The 9,797-nt window shown below is 42.5% G+C and overlaps 1 pseudogene; it reads right to left on the bottom strand.

Annotated features, from left to right (window-relative positions):
* Positions 1-1,324: 1,324 nt before the first annotated feature.
* Positions 1,325-1,925, bottom strand: LOC147962300 (uncharacterized; annotated as a pseudogene).
* Between the last annotated feature and the right edge of the window lie 7,872 nt (positions 1,926-9,797).

Genomic DNA, 9,797 nt, shown 5'->3' with positions numbered 1-9,797 from the left:
TGCTAAATTGGCGTGTGTGCGCTGCAAAAGGATTAGTGCCAAATAGGATTCGGCCAGGACCGATGGGCCAGGAGAAGATTCTTTTTTAGTGGGCCGGCAAAAGGTTAAATGGTATGGGTCTCGGACAAATGTCTAGACTAGAGGCATTTCCTATTCCACCCTTCAGACGCTATAAACTGCAAACGGGCGCACACCCCAGCTTTGCTATGGGCTGGACCATTTTCCTTCTTTTTTTCCATGTGAACATCCAAAAAAGGTGCCCGCTTGCACATACATACTTCATTTTCCTCTTTAATTCCGTTCCTCGGTTCTGTTTGTTGTTTTTTTTCTTTTTTTATGTCTTGTCTGTTTTTTCTTAAATGCGCTGTTTTTTTAAATCTGTGTGTTTCATTTTCAAAATCGATGAGCTTTTTATAAATTAGATGAACTTGTTTCAAAATTGATGACTTTTTCAGATTTAATGAATTTTTTTCAATATTTGACTTTGTCATTTTTTAAATATTTTTTTCCTAAATTCGATGAAACTTTTCATATTTGGTAAACCCTTCTCAAATTTGATGAACTTTTTTCAAATGCAATAAATATGATGAACTTTTTTTTCAGATTCATGATCTTTTTTCAAAACCCATGAACATTTTCTGAATTCACAAACTTTTTTGTTTTTACGACTTTATTTTTTGCAACTGCGATCGAGCGCTCGCATCCATATTGGCCGGCTCACCAGCATTGGCGCGTGGGTGCCAGGGAGCTTCCCTGGCGCATGAAACGCCGAATAGGAGCACATGTTTACTATTTGTAAGTTTCTTGAAAATGGCAAATGCCTCGGTCGACTTTACTTGGTGAGAGTGAGGCGGCATGGATTTTCGAGGTCGAGCCAGGAACGAGCAAAGACGGGGACGCCACAATATCGATATCAACGGAATGGGTCAAAGATTTAAGTGTTAGGGTGCAGGGTGAGGCTGTCACCGCAGAAGAACAATATGGTTGGCGGGCGGTGTACTTAGAGCAACTCTAGCAGACCCCGCATCTTGCCGGCCCGCAAAACTCGTTTGCAGTTCGCGCAAAACAGCTTTTGCGGGCCGGCGCGGGCTGGCACAGATGCAGACTCCTCAAACGGATTTGAAAAAAAACGCGAATATACTTTTTTACGGATCGGCTATGCGGGTTCTGCTCTTTGCGCCGCTGCATCCCCGCATATCATCAGCCCGCAAATACCAAATCCAACATAATTCAACAATAAGAAATAAACTGAATTATTCAAATCAAACATGAAACAATCCGCATTACAAATAATTATTCAAATCACCGTACCAAACTTAAATAATGCAATACAAAACTTGTCATGAATACAAATACAAATGAATACAAAAATTAGTCACTGTCCAGCCCTTTGCCAATGGTGCTTAATGAGATCTTCCTGAAGTTGAAAGTGTGTGTCTGCATTTTCAATCTCCTTGTATGTCTGAAGAAAAGCTCTAATGCGGTTTGAGTCTCTAGCTGGTTTGACACGGCTACCCACATTGTCGTAAAAGAATTCTAAGTTCATTTCTCTCTCATCTTCAAGAATCATATTGTGCAGGATCACACAACAAGTCATGATGTTCTTCAGGGTTTTCTTATCCCAAAAACGAGCAGGACCACGGACAATGGCGAACCTAGATTGAAAAACACCGAATGCTCTTTCAATATCTTTTCGGGCTGCCTCTTGCACCCTTGCAAATTCACATTGTTTTTTTTGTTTTGGGTTCTTTGATGCTCTTGACAAATGTGCACCAAGGAGGGTATATACCATCTGCAAGATAGTACCCCCTTGTGTATTCATGCCCATGGATAGTGTAGTTGCAAGAAGGAGCATCATTACTAGCAAGCCTAGCAAACAAATGAGAGTGTTGCAACACATTGATATCATTGAGAGTGCCGGGCATACCTAAAAAGCAATGCCAAATTTATAAATCCTCGGATGCTACGGCCTCTAACACAATTGTTGCATCAAAAGACTTGCCACAGTACATTCCTTGCCAAGCCTTGGGGAAATTTTTCCAATTCCAATGCATACAATCAATGCTACCTAGCATGCCAGGCCAACCTCTCCTCTCATTAGCTGCCATCAATTTCTTTGTATCATCTTATTTGGTGCCCGAAGATACTCGGGACTAAAGACACGGACGATCACTTTCGCAAATCTACGCACACACTCAATTGTGCTATCTTCACCAATGCGAAGATACTCATCGGCATAGTAAGCCAGAACGCCATATGCAATCGCCCGCATAGCTGCGTGAAAGAAATATGCCCTAGAGGAAATAATAAAGTTATTATTTATTTCCTTATATCATGATAAATGTTTATTATTCATGCTAGAATTGTATTAACCGGAAACATAATACTTGTGTGAATACATAGAAAAACAAAGTGTCACTAGTATGCCTCTACTTGACTAGCTCGTTAATCGAAGATGGTTATGTTTCCTAACCATAGACATGAGTTGTCATTTGATTAATGGGATCACATCATTAGGAGAATGATGTGATTGACATGACACATTCCATTAGCTTAGCACCCGATCGTTTAGTATGTTGCTATTGCTTTCTTCATGACTTATACATGTTCCTATGACTATGAGATTATGCAACTCCCGTTTACCGGAGGAACACTTTGTGTGCTACCAAACGTCACAACGTAACTGGGTGATTATAAAGGTGCTCTACAGGTGTCTCCAAAGGTACATGTTGGGTTGGCGTATTTCGAGATTAGGATTTGTCACTCCAATTGTCAGAGAGGTATCTCTGGGCCCTCTCGGTAATGCACATCACTTAAGCCTTGCAAGCAATGCAACTAATAAGTTAGTTGCAAGATGATGTATTACAGAACGAGTAAAGAGACTTGCCGGTAACGAGATTGAACTAGGTATTGAGATACCGACGATCGAATCTCGGGCAAGTAACATACCGATGACAAAGGGAACAAACATATATTGTTATGCGGTCAGACCGATAAAGATCTTCGTGGAATATGTAGGAGCCAATATGAGCATCCAGGTTCCGCTATTGGTTATTGACTGGAGACATGTCTCGGTCATGTCTACATTGTTCTCGAACCCGTAGGGCCCGCACGCTTAATGTTACGATGACAATTCCATTATGAGTTTATATATTTTGATGTACCGAAGGTTGTTCGGAGTCCCGGATGTGATCACGGACTTGACGAGGAGTCTCGAGATGGTCGAGACATAAAGATCAATATAGTGGACGACTATATTTGGACACCAGAAAGGTTCCGGGTGAGATTGGGACAATACCGGATCACCGGGAGGTTATCGGAACCCCCCGGGAGGTATATGGGCCTTATTGGGCCTTAGTGGAAAGGAGGGGAAAGGAGCAAGGGAGGGGGCGCCCCCCCAAGCCCAATCCGAATTGGGAGGGGGGTCGGCCCCCCCTTTCCTTCCTCCCTCCTTCCTCTTCCTTCCCTCTCCTACTCCTAATAGGAAAAAGGGGAGTCCTACTCCCTGTGGGAGTTGGACTCCCCCCTAGGGCGCGCCACCCTCCTTGGCCGGCCCCCTCCTCCACTCCTTTATATACGGGGGTAGGGGGGCACCCCATAGACACAACAATTGATCATTGATCTCTTAGCCGTGTGCGGTGCCCCCCTCCACCATAATCCTCGATAATATTGTAGCGGTGCTTAGGCGAAGCCCTGCGACGGTAGAACATCAAGATCGCCACCACGCCGTCGTGCTGACGGAACTCATCCCCGACACTTTGCTGGATCGGAGTCCGAGGATCATCATCGAGCTGAACGTGTGCTAGAACTCGGAGGTGCCGTAGTTTCGGTGCTTGATCGGTCGGGCTGTGAAGACGTACGACTACATCAACCGCGTTGTGCTAACGCTTCCGCTTCCGGTCTACGAGGGTACGTAGACAACAGTCTCCCCTCTCCTTGCTATGCATCACCATGATCTTGCGTGTGCGTAGGAAATTTTTTGAAATTACTACGTTCCCCAACAGTGGCATCCAAGCCTAGGTTTTATGCGTAGATATCATATGCATGAGTAGAACACAAGTGAGCTGTGGGCGATATAAGTCATACTGCTTACCAGCATGTCATACTTTGGTTTGGCGGTATTGTTGGATGAAGCGGCCCGGACCGACATTACGCGTACGCTTACGCGAGACTGGTTCTACCGACGTGCTTTGCACACAGGTGGCTGGCGGGTGTCAGTTTCTCCAACTTTAGTTGAACCGAGTGTGGCTATGCCCGGTCCTTGCGAAGGTTAAAACATCACCAACTTGACAAACTATCATTGTGGTTTTGATGCGTAGGTAAGAACGATTCTTGCTAAATCCCGTAGCAGCCACGTAAAACTTGCAACAACAAAGTAGAGGACGTCTAACTTGTTTTTGCAGGGCATGTTGTGATGTGATATGGTCAAGACATGATGCTAAATTTTATTGTATGAGATGATCATGTTTTGTAACCGAGTTATCGGCAACTGGCAGGAGCCATATGGTTGTCGCTTTATTGTATGCAATGCAATCGCGTTGTAATGCTTTACATTATCACTAAGCGGTAGCGATAGTCGTGGAAGCATAAGATTGGCGAGATGACAACGATGCTACGATGGAGATCAAGGTGTCGCGCCGGTGACGATGGTGATCATGACGATGCTTCGGAGATGGAGATCACAAGCACATGATGATGATGGCCATATCATATCACTTATATTGAGTGCATGTGATGTTTATCTTTTATGCATCTATATCTTGCTTTGATTGACGGTAGCATTATAAGATGATCTCTCACTAAATTTCAAGATAAAAGTGTTGTCCCTGAGTATGCACCGTTGCCAAAGTTCGTCGTGCCCAGACACCACGTGATGATCGGGTGTGATAAGCTCTACGTCTATCTACAACGGGTGCAAGCCAGTTTTGCACACGCAGAATACTCAGGTTAAACTTGACGAGCCTAGCATATGCAGATATGGCATCGGAATACTGAGACCGAAAGGTCGAGCGTGAATCATATAGTAGATATGATCAACATAGTGATGTTCACCATTGGAAACTACTCCATTTCACATGATGATCGGTTATGGTTTAGTTGATTTGGATCACGTAATCACTTAGAAGATTAGAGGGATGTCTTTCTAAGTGGGAGTTCTTAAATATGATTAATTGAACTTAAATTTATCATGAACTTAGTACCTGATAGTATCTTGCTTGTTTATGTTTGATTGTAGATAGATGGCCCGTGCTGTTGTTCCGTTAAATTTTAATGCGTTCCTTGAGAAAGCAAAGTTGAAAGATGATGGTAGCCATTACACGGACTGGGTCCGTAACTTGAGGATTATCCTCATTGCTGCACAGAAGAATTACGTCCTGGAAGCACGGCTGGGTGCCAGGCCTGCTGCTGGAGCAACACCAGATGTTATGAACGTCTGGCAGAGCAAAGCTGATGACTACTCAATAGTTCAATGTGCCATGCTTTACAGCTTAGAATCGGGACTTCAACGACGTTTTGAACGTCATGGAGCACATGAGATGTTCCAGGAGTTGAAGTTAATATTTCAAGCAAATGCCCGGATTGAGAGATATGAAGTCTCCAATAAGTTCTATAGCTGCAAGATGGAGGAGAACAGTTCTGTCAGTGAGCATATACTCAAAATGTTTGGGTATAATAATCACTTAATTCAGTTGAGAGTTAATCTTCCGGACGATTGCGTCATTGACAGAATTCTCCAATCACTTCCACCTAGCTACAAGAGCTTCGTGATGAACTATAATATGCAAAGGATGGATAAGACAATTCCCGAGCTCTTCGCAATGCTAAAAGCTGCGGAGGTAGAAATCAAGAAGGAGCATCAAGTGTTGATGGTCAAAAAGACCACTAGTTTCAAGAAAAAGGGCAAGGGTAAGAAGAAGGGGAACTTCAAGAACAGCAAGCAAGTTGCTGCTCAGGAGAAGAAACCCAAGTCTGGACCTAAGCCTGAAACTGAGTGCTTCTACTGCAAGCAGACTGGTCACTGGAAGCGGAACTGCCCCAAATATTTGGCGGATAAGAAGGATGGCAAGGTGAACAAAGGTATATGTGATATACATGTTATTGATGTGTACCTTACTAGAGCTCGCAGTAGTACCTGGGTATTTGATACTGGTTCTGTTGCTAATATATGCAACTCGAAACAGGGACTACGGATTAAGCGAACACTGGCAAAGGACGAGGTGACGATGCGCGTGGGAAATGATTCCAAAGTCGATGTGATCGCGGTCGGCATGCTACCTCTACATCTACCATCGGGATTAGTATTAGACCTAAATAATTGTTATTTGGTGCCAGCGTTGAGAATGAACATTATATCTGGATCTTGTTTGATGCGAGACGGTTATTCATTTAAATCAGAGAATAATGGTTGTTCTATTTATATGAGTAATATCTTTTATGGTCATGCACCCTTGAAGAGTGGTCTATTTTTGATGAATCTCAATAGTAGTGATACACATATTCATAAGGTTGAAGCTAAAAGATGCAGAGTTGATAATGATAGTGCAACTTATTTGTGGCACTGCCGTTTAGGTCATATCGGTGTAAAGCGCATGAAGAAACTCCATACTGATGGACTTTTGGAACCACTTGATTATGAATCACTTGGTACTTGCGAACCGTGCCTCATGGGAAAGATGACTAAAACGCCGTTCTCCGGTACTATGGAGAGAGCAACAGATTTGTTGGAAATCATACATACAGATGTATGTGGTCCAATGAATGTCGAAGCTCGTGGCAGATATCATTATTTTCTCACCTTCACATTTGAAAAGTTTAAAGAATTTCAGAGTGAAGTTGAAAATCATCGTAACAAGAAAATAAAGTTTCTATGATCTGATCGTGGAGGAGAATATCTGAGTTACGAGTTTGGTTTATATTTGAAACAATGCGGAATAGTTTCGCAACTCACGCCACCCGGAACACCACAGCGTAATGGTGTGTCCGAACGTCGTAATTGTACTTTACTTGATATGGTGCGATCTATGATGTCTCTTACAGATTTACCGCTATCGTTTTGGGGTTATGCTTTAGAGACGACCGCATTCACGTTAAATAGGGCACCATCAAAATCCGTTGAGACGACACCTTATGAACTATGGTTTGGCAAGAAACCAAAGTTGTCGTTTCTGAAAGTTTGGGGCTGCGATGCTTATGTGAAAAAGCTTCAACCTGATAAGCTCGAACCCAAATCGGAGAAATGTGTCTTCATAGGATACCCGAAAGAGACTGTTGGGTACACCTTCTATCACAGATCCGAAGGCAAGAAATTTGTTGCTAAGAATGGATCCTTTCTAGAGAAGGAGTTTCTCTCGAAAGAAGTGAGTGGGAGGAAAGTAGAAATTGATGAGGTAACTGTACCTGCTCCCTTATTGGAAAGTAGTACATCACAGAAACCAGTTTCTGTGACACCTACACCAATTAGTGAGGAAGCTAATGATGATGATCATGAAACTTCAGAACAAGTTACTACTGAACCTCGTAGATTAACCAGAGTAAGATCCGCACCAGAGTGGTACGGTAATCCTATTCTAGAAGTCATGCTACTAGATCATGATGAACCTACGAACTATGAAGAAGCGATGGTGAGCCCAGATTCCGCAAAATGGCTTGAAGCCATGAAATCTGAGATGGGATCCATGTATGAGAACAAATTGTGGACTTTGGTTGACTTGCCCAATGATCGGCAAGCAATTGAGGATAAATGGATCTTCAAGAAGAATACTGACGCTGACGGTAACGTTACTATCTACAAAGCTCGACTTGTCGCAAAAGGTTTTCGACAAGTTCAAGGGATTGACTACGATGAGACCTTCTCACCCGTAGCGATGCTTAAGTCTGTCCGAATCATGTTAGAAATTGCCGCATTTTATGATTATGAAATTTGGCAGATGGATGTCAAAACTGCATTCCTGAATGGATTTCTGGAAGAAGAGTTGTATATGATGCAGCCGGAAGGTTTTGTCGATCCAAAGGGAGCTAACAAAGTGTGCAAGCTCCAGCGATCCATTTATGGACTGGTGCAAGCATCTCAGGGTTGGAATAAACGCTTTGATAGTGTGATCAAAGCATTTGGTTTTATATAGACTTTTGGAGAAGCCTGTATTTACAAGAAAGTGAGTGGGAGCTCTGTAGCATTTCTGATATTATATGTGGATGACATATTACTAATCGGAAATGATATAGAATTTCTGGATAGCATAAAGGGATACTTGAATAAGAGTTTTTCAATGAAAGACCTCGGTGAAGCTGCTTACATATTGGACATTAAGATCTATAGAGATAGATCAAGACGCTTAATTGGACTTTCACAAAGCACATACCTTGACAAAGTTTTGAAAAAGTTCAAAATGGATCAAGCAAAGAAAGGATTCTTGCCTGTGTTACAAGGTGTGAAGTTGAGTAAGACTCAATGCCCGACCACTACAGAAGATAGAGAGAAAATGAAAGATGTTCCCTATGCTTCAGCCATAGGCTCTATCATGTATGCAATGCTGTGTACCAGACCTGATGTGTGTTATAAGTCTAGCAGGGAGGTACCAAAGTAATCCAGGAGTGGATCACTGGATAGCGGTCAAGAACATCCTGAAATACCTGAAAAGGACTAAGGATATGTTTCTCGTATATGGAGGTGACTAAGAGCTCATCATAAATGGTTACGTTGATGCAAGCTTTGACACTAATCCAGACAATTCTAAATCGCAAACCGGATACATATTTACATTAAACAGTGGAGCTGTCAGTTGGTGCAGTTCTAAACAAAGCGTCGTGGCGGGATCTACATGTGAAGCGGAGTACATAGCTGCTTCGGAAGCAGCAAACAAAGGAGTCTGGATGAAGGAGTTCATATCCGATCTAGGTGTCATACCTAGTGCATCGGGTCCAATGAAAATCTTTTGTGACAATACTGGTGCAATTGCCTTGGCAAAGGAATCCAGATTTCACAAGAGAACCAAGCACATCAAGAGACGCTTCAATTCCATCCGGGATCTAGTCCAGGTGGGAGACATAGAGATTTGCAAGATACATACGGATCTGAATGTAGCAGATCCATTGACTAAGCCTCTTCCACGAGCAAAACATGATCAGCACCAAGGCTCCATGGGTGTTAGAATCATTACTGTGTAATCTAGATTATTGACTCTAGTGCAAGTGGGAGACTGAAGGAAATATGCCCTAGAGGCAATAATAAAGTTATTATTTATTTCCTTATATCATGATAAATGTTTATTATTCATGCTAGAATTGTATTAACCGGAAACATAATACTTGTGTGAATACATAGAAAAACAAAGTGTCACTAGTATGCCTCTACTTGACTAGCTCGTTAATCGAAGACGGTTATGTTTCCTAACCATAGACATGAGTTGTCATTTGACTAATGGGATCACATCATTAGGAGAATGATGTGATTGACATGACACATTCCATTAGCTTAGCACCCGATCGTTTAGTATGTTGCTATTGCTTTCTTCATGACTTATACATGTTCCTATGACTATGAGATTATGCAACTCCCGTTTACCGGAGGAACACTTTGTGTGCTACCAAACGTCACAACATAACTGGGTGATTATAAAGGTGCTCTACAGGTGTCTCCAAAGGTACATGTTGGGTTGGCGTATTTCGAGATTAGGATTTGTCACTCCAATTGTCAGAGAGGTATCTCTGGGCCCTCTCGGTAATGCACATCACTTAAGCCTTGCAAGCAATGCAACTAATAAGTTAGTTGCAAGATGATGTATTACAGAACGAGTAAA

This window comes from Triticum urartu, chromosome 7A (genome assembly GCF_056163025.1).
Source record: "Triticum urartu cultivar PI428250 chromosome 7A, HENAU_Tu73, whole genome shotgun sequence".
NCBI lineage: Eukaryota > Viridiplantae > Streptophyta > Magnoliopsida > Poales > Poaceae > Triticum > Triticum urartu.
The sequence above is the reverse complement of the archived record's forward strand: the minus strand, read 5'-3'. Positions and strand labels throughout refer to the sequence as shown.